The sequence below is a fragment of the Biomphalaria glabrata genome, chromosome 1 (genome assembly GCF_947242115.1).
Source record: "Biomphalaria glabrata chromosome 1, xgBioGlab47.1, whole genome shotgun sequence".
Classification (NCBI taxonomy): Eukaryota; Metazoa; Mollusca; class Gastropoda; family Planorbidae; genus Biomphalaria; species Biomphalaria glabrata.
In genome coordinates, this window is record NC_074711.1 from 84,934,166 (window position 1) to 84,947,655 (window position 13,490).

The 13,490-nt window shown below is 40.7% G+C and overlaps 1 protein-coding gene across 1 annotated transcript in view; it reads left to right on the forward strand.

Annotated features, from left to right (window-relative positions):
• Positions 1-13,490, forward strand: part of LOC106079500 (alpha-2C adrenergic receptor-like) — a 146,033-nt gene that overhangs the window by 61,070 nt on the left and 71,473 nt on the right. Inside the window, exon 2 of the mRNA XM_056018273.1 lies at positions 13,317-13,414. The gene's annotated coding sequence lies outside the window, so the exon portion shown is untranslated. The remainder of the gene's footprint in view (positions 1-13,316; positions 13,415-13,490) is intronic.

Below are 13,490 nucleotides of genomic sequence, written 5' to 3' on the forward strand. Positions count from 1 at the left end.
AGGCTAGATAGATAAAAGGCAAGGCTCGTTAGATAGATAGTAAGGAAGGTTAGATAGATAAAAGGCAAGGCTCGTTAGATAGATACCAAGGAAGGTTAGATAGATAAAAGGCAAGGCTCGTTAGATAGATACCAAGGAAGGCTAGATAGATAAAAGGCAAGGCTCGTTAGATAGATACTAAGGAAGGCTAGATAGATGGGCCTACATGGAACATAGTTATTTATTTAATTATAAATATGGCTAGATCGATGCAATACGGGTAGCTAGATGTTGGTCATGGCTAGCTAGATATTGGTCAAAGCTAGCTAGATATTGATCATGTTTAGCTAGATATTGGTCATGTCTAGCTAGATATTGATCATGTCTAGCTAGATATTGGTTAAGACTAGTTAGATATTGGTCAAGTGTAGCTAAATATTGGTCATGAATAGCTAGATATTGGTCATGTCTAGCTAAATATTGGTCATGACTAGCTAGATATTGATCATGTCTAGCTAATATTGGTCCAGGCTAGCTAGATATTGGTCATGGCTAGCTAGATATTGGTCATGGGCTGGCGAGATATAGGAGATGTATTGATACGAGACAGGGCTGGCTAGGTATAGGAAATGTGTTGATACGAGACAGGGCTGGCTAGATATAGGAGATGTATTGATACGAGACAGGGCTGGCTAGGTATAGGAAATGTGTTGATACGAGACAGGGCTGGCTAGATATAGGAGATGTATTGATACGAGACAGGGCTGGCTAGGTATAGGAAATGTGTTGATACGAGTCAGGGCTGGCGAGATATAGGAAATGTGTTGATACGAGACAGGGCTGGCTAGATATAGGAAATGTGTTGATACGAGACAGGGCTGGCTAGATATAGGAGATGTATTGATACGAGACAGGGCTGGCGAGATATAGGAAATGTGTTGATACGAGACAGGGCTGGCTAGGTATAGGAAATGTGTTGATATGAGACAGGGCTGGCTAGGTATAGGAAATGTGTTGATACGAGTCAGGGCTGGCGAGATATAGGAAATGTGTTGATACGAGTCAGGGCTGGCTAGGTATAGGAAATGTGTTGATACGAGACAGGGCTGGCTAGATATAGGAGATGTGTTGATACGAGTCAGGGCTGGATAGGTATAGGAAATGTGTTGATACGAGTCAGGGCTGGCGAGATATAGGAAATGTGTTGATACGAGACAGGGCTGGCGAGATATAGGAAATGTGTTGATACGAGTCAGGTCTGGCGAGATATAGGAGATGTGTTGATACGAGTCAGGGCTGGCGAGATATAGGAAATGTGTTGATACGAGTCAGGGCTGGCGAGATATAGGAAATGTGTTGATACGAGTCAGGGCTGGCGAGATATAGGAAATGTGTTGATACGAGTCAGGGCTGGCGAGATATAGGAAATGTGTTGATACGAGACAGGGCTGGCGAGATATAGGAAATGTGTTGATACGAGACAGGGCTGGCGAGATATAGGAAATGTGTTGATACGAGTCAGGGCTGGCGAGATATAGGAAATGTGTTGATACGAGTCAGGGCTGGCGAGATATAGGAAATGTGTTGATACGAGTCAGGGCTGGCGAGATATAGGAAATGTGTTGATACGAGACAGGGCTGGCGAGATATAGGAAATGTGTTGATACGAGACAGGGCTGGCGAGATATAGGAAATGTGTTGATACGAGACAGGGCTGGCTAGGTATAGGAAATGTGTTGATACGAGTCAGGGCTGGCGAGATATAGGAAATGTGTTAATACGAGACAGGGCTGGCGAGATATAGGAAATGTGTTGATACGAGACAGGGCTGGCGAGATATAGGAAATGTGTTGATACGAGACAGGGCTGGCTAGATATAGGGGATGTGTTGATACGAGACAGGGCTGGCTAGATATAGGAGATGTGTTGATACGAGTCAGGGCTGGCTAGATATATTAGATGTGTTGATACGAGACAGGGCTGGCTAGATATAGGAAATGTGTTGATACGAGACAGGGCTGGCTAGATATAGGAGATGTATTGATACGATACAGGGCTGGCGAGATATAGGAAATGTGTTGATACGAGTCAGGGCTGGCGAGATATAGGAAATGTGTTGATACGAGACAGGGCTGGCGAGATATAGGAAATGTGTTGATACGAGTCAGGGCTGGCGAGATATAGGAAATGTGTTGAAACGAGTCAGGGCTGGCGAGATATAGGAAATGTGTTGATACGAGTCAGGGCTGGCTAGATATAGGAGATGTATTGATACGATACAGGGCTGGCGAGATATAGGAAATGTGTTGATACGAGTCAGGGCTGGCGAGATATAGGAAATGTGTTGATACGAGACAGGGCTGGCGAGATATAGGAAATGTGTTGATACGAGTCAGGGCTGGCGAGATATAGGAAATGTGTTGATACGAGTCAGGGCTGGCGAGATATAGGAAATGTGTTGATACGAGTCAGGGCTGGCGAGATATAGGAAATGTGTTGATACGAGACAGGGCTGGCGAGATATAGGAAATGTGTTGATACGAGACAGGGCTGGCGAGATATAGGAAATGTGTTGATACGAGTCAGGGCTGGCGAGATATAGGAAATGTGTTGATACGAGTCAGGGCTGGCGAGATATAGGAAATGTGTTGATACGAGACAGGGCTGGCGAGATATAGGAAATGTGTTGATACGAGACAGGGCTGGCGAGATATAGGAAATGTGTTGATACGAGACAGGGCTGGCTAGGTATAGGAAATGTGTTGATACGAGTCAGGGCTGGCGAGATATAGGAAATGTGTTAATACGAGACAGGGCTGGCGAGATATAGGAAATGTGTTGATACGAGACAGGGCTGGCGAGATATAGGAAATGTGTTGATACGAGACAGGGCTGGCTAGATATAGGAGATGTGTTGATACGAGACAGGGCTGGCTAGATATAGGAGATGTGTTGATACGAGTCAGGGCTGGCTAGATATATGAGATGTGTTGATACGAGACAGGGCTGGCTAGATATAGGAAATGTGTTGATACGAGACAGGGCTGGCTAGATATAGGAGATGTATTGATACGATACAGGGCTGGCGAGATATAGGAAATGTGTTGATACGAGACAGGGCTGGCGAGATATAGGAAATGTGTTGATACGAGACAGGGCTGGCGAGATATAGGAAATGTGTTGATACGAGACAGGGCTGGCTAGGTATAGGAAATGTGTTGATACGAGTCAGGGCTGGCGAGATATAGGAAATGTGTTGATACGAGACAGGGCTGGCTAGATATAGGAGATGTGTTGATACGAGTCAGGGCTGGCTAGATATATGAGATGTGTTGATACGAGACAGGGCTGGCTAGATATAGGAAATGTGTTGATACGAGACAGGGCTGGCTAGATATAGGAGATGTATTGATACGATACAGGGCTGGCGAGATATAGGAAATGTGTTGATACGAGTCAGGGCTGGCGAGATATAGGAAATGTGTTGATACGAGACAGGGCTGGCGAGATATAGGAAATGTGTTGATACGAGACAGGTCTGGCGAGATATAGGAGATGTGTTGATACGAGTCAGGGCTGGCTAGGTATAGGAAATGTGTTGATACGAGTCAGGGCTGGCGAGATATAGGAAATGTGTTGATACGAGACAGGGCTGGCGAGATATAGGAAATGTGTTGATACGAGACAGGGCTGGCGAGATATAGGAAATGTGTTGATACGAGACAGGGCTGGCTAGATATAGGAGATGTGTTGATACGAGACAGGGCTGGCTAGATATAGGAGATGTGTTGATACGAGTCAGGGCTGGCTAGATATATGAGATGTGTTGATACGAGACAGGGCTGGCTAGATATAGGAAATGTGTTGATACGAGACAGGGCTGGCTAGATGTAGGAGATGTATTGATACGATACAGGGCTGGCGAGATATAGGAAATGTGTTGATACGAGTCAGGGCTGGCGAGATATAGGAAATGTGTTGATACGAGACAGGGCTGGCGAGATATAGGAAATGTGTTGATACGAGACAGGGCTGGCGAGATATAGGAAATGTGTTGATACGAGACAGGTCTGGCGAGATATAGGAAATGTGTTGATACGAGACAGGTCTGGCGAGATATAGGAAATGTGTTGATACGAGTCAGGGCTGGCTAGATATATGAGATGTGTTGATACGATACAGGGCTGGCGAGATATAGGAAATGTGTTGTTACAGGACAGGGCTGGCTAGAAATAGGAAATGTGTTGATACAGGACAGGGCTGACTAGAAATAGGAAATGTGTTTATGTTAAACATGACAACTTAATGTGGGGGACTAAAATACAAACTTATATAAAAAGGTTTGCCTTCAAGTCTACAGATTAATTCAGAGCATTGCAGTATTTCACATGGCTACACAGCCCCAGCTGCGACCTACATTCTTTCCCACATTCAGCGCTGACATAACTATTGTCTGATCTATTTAGATTCTCTTTTCGCCTTCTACCTCAGTAGATTTTCTTTTGGTCTCAAATGTGTATCCCGCGGCCTTTGTAAGTGATTCCCAGATGTCTCATTGCCAAGCCGACAACAACCAGGTGCTCTTTTTCTATGTCAGTTAAAGCAAGTTAGCGCCTAAGCTGAACTCGTATACAGCATATGTTTCAATTGCAAAATATTTTTTATTTTTACCAGAATAGATACCAGGATAGACAATATACTCTGTTGGATGATCCAGTGTATCTCTAACTTATCTTTTCTCAATAACATCACATCCACGTGTATGGGTCTCACACAAGAACATCCACACAGCAAGCACCCTGTTCTCATTCGCCTCCTAATTTCATCACATGCTCCCCTCCCGCCGCCCCCAATCGAACACCTCGTCTCGGGGCGCCCCGAAGTTCATCGTCCCTCACCCCCATTCACATCTATAACGTGGCGCACTGGTGGTAGACTATGACATTCATGCCAATTAGAGAACTAATTTATTGAGGCGCCACTGATACCCCCCCACACACACACACACAGACACACAGTAGTCTTCTTCCAGTTACCCCTTTCCCCTTCCGCCCGCACTGACCAACTCAAGCCACAAAGGACAGAGTGAGATTTTATTCTTTTATTCTTATCTTTCTCTTTTCGCAACGCCAGAATTTGACGTATTACCAGGGGCGGATCTCTGTGGCTTTTGGACGTGACAGAAGCGCAGAATACTAACGTCAAATAGATAGTGGGTCGAAAAAAATACGAACGATCAAGTGTGTGAGAGAGAGAGAGAAAGAGGGAGGGAGAGAGAGAGATAGAGGAGAGAGAGAGAGAAAGAGAGAGAGAGAGAGAGAGAGAGGGTGGTGAAAAGGAGAACTAGAACTAGGGACTTCTTGGTGCTAGGAACACAGAAACTGTATGACAGAATGGAAACTAAAAGATGGTCACTTGCTGGCTTCGGGGGGAAATGTGACTGTGTGTTAATTCTTAGTGATCAGAAAATAATTGATTGTGAATCGTGTGACTGTTATCTGAAGCCAGAGGTATCACTATTTTCACTTGTTCCTATGGTCTGGACAATGTCTTCAAAGGTTTTATCCCTATATTTTTGAGTCTATAAAAGTAGTAAAGTTCCCCTTTCAGACCTTGTGGTCTATAGGGCAGATGATGTAAAGGTCATCTGTTTCTGTGGCCTACGGTTAACAAGGGTGTCATGTGGCCAGCACAACGACCAACCGCCTTTACTTTTCCCCCAACTAATGTCAGGTACCCATTAGAGCTGGGTGGACTCAGAGGCGAAGATCCCGAAATTAAAAAATCCCAGTCTTCACCAGGATTCGAACCCCCGTCCCCGGTTCGGAAGTCAAGCGCTTTACCGCTTAGCCACCGCGCCTCCAATAGAGTCTATACCTCTAACAAATTACAAATGTTTCCTTCAAAAAAAATATTAAGTCCGCCATCACCCGTTCCATACTGTCATGACTTGACGAAGGATAGAGAACGTGTATAACTTTGTTATGGCACATGAGAGATATAATATGACATTACATGTTTTTATTTCATAACACTCATCATGTTAAATTCTTGGTTGACAAGTGATTGTTTTGGTTTAGTGTCCGCCTCTTCAACTCTGCCCTTAGATTATTGAACCATTGAAACACCACACATGACTCTAAAAGCTTGTTGCTGTTTAAAAACGTGCGTAATATATTTTTCAACATCTTCTTGAAAGGATAATAGGACACAACCTCGAAGCTTACAGAGACACTGTAATCATGTTATCTTATCTAAAACAGACGTTACTTCAAAAAAGAAGATGATTACGTCCTACGCGTCATGCATCTAATCATGCATGTTAACCAATTACTTAAATTCTGCCATGTCGTTGGTTTTCCTGGCTAGCTCAGGCAACCCATTCCATGCTCTAAGAGCATTAGGGAAGAAGGAGTATTGGTACAAATTTGTCCTAGCATATGGAACTGAGAATGTGCCTCTATCTTTGTGTCTTTCTGAGTATTTTATTAAATTTTGTTTTTGTATTTGAAGATTATGGTTCAGTGCTTTTTGCATAATTGCTACTTTACTTTTGATGCTTCTCTCCTGAAGACTTTCTAAATTTAGTGATTTTACTAAAGGTGTTACTTGCGCTTCACCGGTGACGTAGATGGACTGGTAAGGACAGACCAAGAGTTTTCTGAGTCTTAAATTGAAGAGAAATAAAAAAGAACATAACTGAACGAAAAAAGAACGAGAACATCAAATATAAAGGAAAAGACATCTGACAACATATCTTACAACATCTTACAACATATCTTACAACATATCTTACAACATCTTAGACGCACGGAAGAATCTGGGATCTGGAATAGGATGTTGTGCTAATTATGATATCATCTTTGAGAAAGTCATCGACTAGGATAAACATCACCCTCAGTGTTCAGGTTATAATGTATCGTCTTTTCATTGCATGGACTAATCGATACCGTATAGAACTCAAAGCATACACACACACACCCACACAACGCATACACACGTTGAAGCCCAAAGCGAGATACAGATATTAATGAATTATGATTATACTTTCCCTATTGGTTAATTAATTACTGAAAATTATGTACTTGAAATCAAGACTCTAACTGACATGTATTGCAGAATGGTTCAAATATGTGGAATACGTATCTATCTATCTATCTATCTATCTATCTATCTATCTATCTATCTATCTATCTATCTATCTATCTATCTATCTATCCATCCATCCATCCATCCATCCATCCATCCATCCATCTATGTATGTATCTATCTATCTATTTATCTATCTATCTATCTATCTATCTATCTATCTATCTATCTATCTATCTATCTATCTATCTATCTATCTATCTATCTATCTATCCATCCATCCATCCATCCATCCATCCATCCATCCATCTATCTATCTATGTATGTATCTATCTATCTATCTATCTATCTATCTATCTATCTATCTATCTATCTATCTATCTATCTATCTATCTATCTATCTATCTATCTATCTATCTATCTATCTATCCATCTATCTATCTATCTATCTATCTATCTATCTATCTATCTATCTATCTATCTATCTATCTATCTATCTATCTGTCTGTCTGTCTGTCTATCTATCTATCTATCTATCTATCTATCTATCTATCTATCTATCTATCTATCTATCTATCTATCTATCTATCTATCTATCCATCCATCTATCTATCCATCCATCCATCGATCCATCTATCTATCTATCTATCTATCTATCTATCTATCTATCTATCTATCTATCTATCTTTGTATCTATCTATCTATCTATCTAATCTATCTATCTATCTATCTATCTATCTATCTATCTATCTATCTATCTATCTATCTATCTATCTATCTATCTATCTATCTATCTTTGTATCTATCGATATTTTTTCTGTCTTTCTCTCATCTTTTTCTGACTGTCTGTCTGTTTCTCTCTCTTTCTCTCTGTATACCGTCGTAAGGCACCTTTATGAAAAAAAATATTACTTTTCTTGTGTTTGAACGTATATTATTAATTTTTAGTAGTCAAAAGTTAGGCAATAAACTACAAAGTACCGGCACCGAATCACTGAGTACCGGCACCTATTTAAAAAAAAAAAAAAACACTGTCTGTATATATATATGTGAGGTTGTGTAGTTACCCTCATATCTGTAATTGAATCTGTACTGCCGCAAAAAGAGTGCTCATATGTAAACTTTTGTTGACAATATCATAGCTTGGTATCTTTCAATTATTTGTACAGTCATTTGTGTTTCAACTGCTCACGTTTACATTACACCATCACAAGCTAGAGTAGAACTTTAGGATTGGACAGTACTGCGTCCTCACTCAGTCTCTACGGTAATTATGTTTTTCCATCCATCCATTTATCCAACTACCAATATCGACGTATTATTAAATGTGGTTTTCAGTTTATGCATATTTTTGACGTATTTCATAAAACTTATTACGTTTTGGCACTATCTTTTTTTTTAGAATCATTTGTTTCGAAGCTTAATTACTATTTTTAATCGATTGACTAGATGAGTAGCAATTCGCACATTTGTGATAAACTATTTTTTCAGAAATCATATAGCTAACATCATTTTAGTATTACCACTCTTTGTAAATTCTACCGGCTATAGTCTTGATTCGGAATGAGAAATTTTTGCGACATAGGAAAAGATAATAAAATGAGTCATACACAAGTCAAGAAAACAAAGAATAATGTTATAGGGGCGAATGCTAAATCATCCTGAGCTTGAGTTGAGTTTGAGTTTTTGGCCCATCGGCACAATTTAGGTCAGGTCGTACCATGTCGTGCCCGTAATCCTTCAAGGGTTACTCTCCCTAGATCATCCTATTGCACTGTAAAAAAAAAACAACAACATATGGATGCATATGCAGCTAAAAATAGAAATATTAGGGTCAAAGTTGACAAAGACCAGACTTACACATCATTCAAATTGCGCAATAAATTATTTCTTATGGTGTTTTGATGTTGTTGTGGTGTGTAGTAGTAAATGTTGAAATGTAGATTACTTGATATAAACTATTAATCATTCACAGTCTGGATTGCGGTTCATTCACCCAACATATATTCCAGTCCAGAAAAAAATTCATAAACGATTCTTCAACATTAAAATAAATTTAATCCACAATAAAGGGGGCACAGTCCAAATGTCAACAGTCCTAATAAGTTCACGTCTTGCTGCGCCATAAGAGTGAGTCGTGACTTTTTAAACCGTCGTGATATCCCATAATTCCTACTTCCGTCCAAATAAAGTTCTATTTAAAGTCGCGTCGCTCAAAAGGAAATCCCCGATAACACTAAACCTATAACAATGTCTTTATATGTTTCTATGGGAACGACTGAGAAAAACTAACTTTATCTACGTTTGTCAAACCCTGAAAATCTTGGGAGTGAATTTTTGTGGGCGTTTGGAGGAAACGAATCTCCTCCCTTTGTACTTATTCAACGAAAAAGCAACAAGTGACCGGAAGTTGAAGGAAGAAAGGGGGTGGGGGTGGTAGTGAATGGAGGTTTTTTGTTCCTTTCCTCAACGATCCTGGTCTTGTCGCCCCCCACAAAAAAAACTCCCCTCCTCCTCCCTTCACTTCCTCACCTTTCTATCTCCAGTTTGTGTATCCAGACTTGAGGGATTTGACCAGGCCTGATAGAGTTGACTCAACACCAAGACAACACCCGCTCCCATGGACGGAGGCCAACGCTTAACGTGGTCAGCGGCGTTGTCACAGCACATGTCAGATGTCCTGATAGGACATGAACCCTCGTTGTGGTGGGGGAAGGTGGGGCGGGGGAGGTTGGAGAGGGGGTGTTACAAAGAAGGAAATAGACCCGAAAAAAAATATATATATGACAGAAATGTTTTTTAACGATAAGCTCCTAGGTTTGATGAAATTATGGGATGGAGTGAAACAAAAAGTATAAGGGAAAGGTTGAGAGTCATTGTTAAGTCACGCTTTTAATTATACGAAACGAAGCAGGACAAATGAATGGAAATGAAGATCTAATATTATTTAATACGTTGTTTGAGCTTTTCATAAGAAGTTTATTAAGAGAAGGAAAACTCTGAATACAAACAGGTATTTGTTTTACATACATGTTTTGGAAGTTTCTTAAGAGATAAAGATGATCAACACCAGGGCCCGAACCTCCCGCATGAAGAGTGGGAACGGCAGACGGAAGGGTATGAACCCGGGACCATTGAGAAGACCGAAAAAAAGTCCAGCGCGAATACTACACGACCAGGCAGCATTAGGGCTCTACCCAAACACAAGAAAAACTTCAGGAGTTGAAGAATTAGGTGGTGACCCTCAGGCAGCTTGCAGCAGACAGTGCTACACCCTGGCAGAGCATTCGAAGCAGCTGTTCACGATCTGTATCCAGTCTTTCTTTCATTTGGAGACACTGCTACACCCTGGCGGAGCTTTCGAAGCAGCTGTTCACAGTCTGTTTCCAGTCTTTCTTTCATTTGGAGACACTGCTACACCCTGGCGGAGCTTTCGAAGCAGCTGTTCACAGTCTGTTTCCAGTCTTTCTTTCATTTGGAGACACTGCTACACCCTGGCGGAGCTTTCGAAGCAGCTGTTCACAGTCTGTTTCCAGTCTTTCTTTCCTTTGGAGACACTGTTGGAAGATGGGGAAAATGATGTTTGGGCGACATTCTTAACAACGATAACCATTGCATTCGCTTCCGTCTCATTTCTATGTGATGATCCATAGTAGATCTTCGATAGAAGTAATCCAGCGAAGCTTTGGCATGTATTCACCAGTCTCATGTCTCCCCCTTCCATACCTTGCGATCTATAGGGCTGACGATCATCTGTTTCTATGGCCAACGGTTAACGATCAGGGTGTACTGTGGCCAGCACAACGACTTACCACGTTTGCTTTCTCCAACTAAAGTCTGGTACTGTAGTGAAACTGAGTTGATTTTCTGCGTGCGTCCAGCGTGTCAGAAGTTCATGCCCAGTGCGTGTTTCATGTCCAGTGTGTGTGTGTGTGTATAGACTGCATCAGTGTTATGCGAGACGTGCTGTTTTCAATCACTGTTTACTGTAGTCTAATTTTGTCAAATAAAGCCATGGTATTGGTATTTTAGTATTTGTTGTTTCATTACAGGTACTCCTTAGATAATGTTTATAGTAACAATATATGCAGGTCGCTACTTGGACTAGAAAGTCAGATGAAATACTGCGCTCATACCTTCGGACTCTCAATGGCATTTGTAAACCTGTATTTACTTACTGAATACGGAGGCAAACCTTTCTTCATGCCATGGCTGCTGCGCCACTGTTTTGAAAATCTTATAAAGGGTCTGGCATGTCGTCCGATGGTCCAGAGTTCAAACCCTTCTCGCCGTCATATCAGGTGACAGGCTGTCTCGCCGTCACACCGGATGGCTGCCTTTTATAGCTGTATGCATTTCAAACTGTTGTACTATGGTCAGGAGTTCAAGCCCTTCTCGCCTTCATATGCTTCCGTCATGCAGGAAGGTTGGGCCAGGAGGTAATCTTTGTTTCTATACAAACCTTCAAACGTCCATAAATTGTCGCAACAAGGAAGCTATGCCGTTAAACCATGCATCTCTCTATGGAGTGAGGTTATCATTTAGTCAGCATTTGTGACCTAAGCCTCATCAAATATAGACAGTGCTGGATTTACCTAATGGCGTAACGTAAGCTATAGCTTGCCCCCCCCCCCAAATTGTTTGTTTGTAAAATGTTTGACATGTTTCGGATGTTCCTTCAGAGTTGAAGATAGTTTACTTCCTAGTCCAAACCTCCCGCAGTACGACGGGGGATGGGAGCGGGCAGGGTTTGAACCCTCGACCGTCGATAAATCCGAACGACAGTCCAGCGAGCAAACCGCACGACCAGGCAGCCATCCTTGCTTAAGACCCCCAAGGGTCCCCCAAAAATGGTTAAAGTGCTATTTTTTTTAGCATTTCTCATAAAGATAAAAAAAATTGGCTTTCAAGGGGCCCAATATCTTTAATAGCTAAGGGCCTTATTAATTCTGAATATTAGAGAGAACACCTTAGAATTACGTTTAATTCAAAGAAAAGTACTGGGCTTTGCTTTTTTTTTATGCCTTTAAAAGTAAAAGTAACAAAAAAAAAAGTGTTAATTGTTTAGATTTTATGAATTGCATTTATTGTTTTCATTACAAAGACACACGGACGTTACTTTGGAATTGTATATAGTTTAGTGATCGTTTACGCTGTTCATAAATCTATTTTTGTTTTCTATACATTATGAATTAATCACCAAAAATAGATGAGAAATGCGTTTTTGGTTAAATTTATTACTGCCAAGTTTTTTTCCACGAATAAAATTGATATTGTAAGGGATTATAAAGTTTCAGTAAATAACTTAAATTAGCTTTCGTTGTTTCATTTTTTTTATTGCCATTATTATTTTAAAAACAACTAACAAATAACAAATAACATATAATTAGATACATCGCAATTGGCAACAACTGTCTTTACAAAAACCTAGTCTCTGCTCCGCACTGACTTCACACACCGTGCTGGTTCTCGCCTCGTACTGGTCACATTGCGAGGTAACGTGAAGTCAAGTCTTTCGTGAAGTCAAAATAATATTTATTATTTAGTTTAGTTCTTTTAATAAATCCAGTGAATTATTTTTTTTTTGTATCATATCGTATAAGCTGTTTCTTTTCTAGTACCATTAGACTAGTCACCAGAGCAGAGAATGGGCTGCATTAGTCAGCCAGAAACAACCAATGACTTTATAAAGTATAAAGAAAAATCTCTAAAACAGACTGTCTTAAGTTTAAAGAATAAAGAAGCGTGCAGTTTACGTAACAAAAGACCCATAATTGACCTAGATAATTAGCACACCTGACTCAGTTTTAAATACACATTAAAAAACTATTGAACGTGTTTTGATAATTTATTGTGGGAATTTATACTCTTTTAACTCTGAGAATGATCTCTCTCAAGAGTTTCCGGTTGCCTTGAAATGTAATCGATTCCCTGTTTCAACAGAAAACACAATTCCGATTCTTAAGTTTCGATTTGCCGTTGTCTCCTCTGTAAGAAGATTCCCAGCTTAGTCAATCTCCCTCCTAGTGTGAAGGCAGGTCATCTCCGCCTAAGTACTAACGCTGGAGGTCAAGCAATACTATTCTGGTCGAAGGGCGGGTGTTGAAAAATCTTTTTATTTCTGCCTCAATGGCCATTCTGGAGGGCAGACAAATTTCTTGGAAAAATCGTCTCTAATGAAGCGTGAAAGTAAATCATTTGCATGGTAGATTTTTTCATTTTTTTTTCGTTTTTTGTTTTTGTTTCAGCCCCAATGAATTGTACTGGTGAACAAAAGCTTAGAAGAAGGCCATAATGACGCAAGCCTCGTTGGTTATAAGGACGTCTAATAGTAGCGTTTTACGCGGTAAGTAGTCCGTTCAAACCAAAGTGTTTCTCATCTGTAAACATGGGGTTCTGAACAGGGAATGCACTGATGTTTC